Genomic DNA, 1,662 nt, shown 5'->3' with positions numbered 1-1,662 from the left:
TTTATATGTCATTCAGTAGTTTGACCATAGAATTCTTCAATATTGCAACCCGAGTCTTGAATTTTTTCTTCAGTTCTTTCTGCTTAGGAATGCTGAGCATGTTCATCCCTTTTGGTTTTCTTTTTCCAGGTCTTTGCACATTTCATTCTGTCTTCTTGAGGTACTCTTTGAACATTTCTATTTAGCTCTTTCTACTTCATCATTTCTTCTATTTGCTTTAGCTTCTCTATACTCAAGAGCACATTTCAGAGTCTCTTCTTACATCTATTTTGATCATTTTTAAAAATCTTTCCTGTCTTTTAAATTACCTTTTACTTTCTTCTTGTAAGATGTTCTTGATGTCAGCCCTTAACTCTACTGGTTTTAACTGCTTGGTCAGTAAATTTATTGTCTTTCTTGGGAACAATCTCATAGAAAATTGTGGTTTGGTTTAGCTCTCAGCACCCTGCTTCCTGAATTCTGAGAGAGGTTGCCTTCTTCTGAGCTACCCGATCTTTCTTCTGGGCAAGAGACATTTTGGGACAATTCCACGTCTTCATTTTAACATTTTTCTTAGGCTTCTTCTCATAAAAAGGATTCTGTAGGATAGCAGTATGTGCTTTCTTATCTATCTCCTCATCATGTCTGGAGTTACATTGTTCTTTATGTATGAGAGAATTATTTCTTGTAAGTATCTTCACCTTCTTCCTCTAGGTAACGCATATAATCTGCACTGCAATGTTCTGACCCATGACGTGTTTCTGATGTACTTCTGCATTGAATTTCTTTCTGAATCATAGCCAGAGAATTGCTTGGTACAGTGAGGGATAAACAAGCCTCCACCTACAGCTCCCTTCAGAGTCCCCCGAAACTTTATTTCCAGTCATAGTTCTGGCAAGGCCTGCAGCCAAATAGCAGCAGGTGAAGGCACCAGGTTGACCACACGGAATGCTGTCCACATGTGTTCATCTCATTACCTCCTTTTGGCCTTCAGAGATCTTATCCATCCCAAACCTATTGAGAAGTCTGTGTGTTAGCAGCAGGCCAGTACAATATGTGCAGCCTGATTTGTCAGGCCCACGTTCACACCATACGTAGGGAGTTCATGAGCACCAACTGCGCAGACAATCCTAATCTACTTCTGTATGGGCATAAGTAATCTGACAAATGATATCTCTGTTGATTACACAATCATCCTGGATTTGGGTGTGTTGCACTTATTTTTATCCTGGATTACAGATCACTGTTGAGCATAGTAATAAGTTTTATCTTCTCATCTTTTAAATTTCACTTTATATCTTTTGAAGTAGGCCTTGTTCTTGAGAACTAACAAATACCATCCTGCAGAACTGAGTCCCAACAGTTCTGCGGGGTGGGATGGGGAGTTCAACTCTGTTCTTGAGATGGTCTCTAGATTCTGTTGCGGTATGTTCAGGGTCATATTTTGGCTCTTGTGGCCTTGCTTGAATTTTCTTCAGCTTTAGCCTGAACTTTCATATGAACAATTGAAGGTTTGGTCCCCAATCTGCTCCCAGCCTTGTTTTGGCTGATAATATTGAGCATCTCCATCTCTTTCCATAGATGTAGTCAATTTGATTTCTGTGTATTCCATCTGGTGAGGTCCATGTTTATAATTGCTTTTTATGTTGTTTAAAAAAGGTATTTGCAATGATTTAGTCACTG

The 1,662-nt window shown here is 39.2% G+C and overlaps 1 pseudogene; it reads right to left on the bottom strand.

The window, feature by feature from the left end:
• LOC102817214 overlaps positions 1-1,420 on the bottom strand; it is a 7,301-nt pseudogene extending 5,881 nt beyond the window's left edge.
• Positions 1,421-1,662: the final 242 nt, after the last annotated feature.

The sequence above is a fragment of the Chrysochloris asiatica genome, unplaced genomic scaffold (genome assembly GCF_000296735.1).
Source record: "Chrysochloris asiatica unplaced genomic scaffold, ChrAsi1.0 scaffold00025, whole genome shotgun sequence".
NCBI classification, from domain to species: domain Eukaryota; kingdom Metazoa; phylum Chordata; class Mammalia; order Afrosoricida; family Chrysochloridae; genus Chrysochloris; species Chrysochloris asiatica.
The sequence above is the reverse complement of the archived record's forward strand: the minus strand, read 5'-3'. Positions and strand labels throughout refer to the sequence as shown.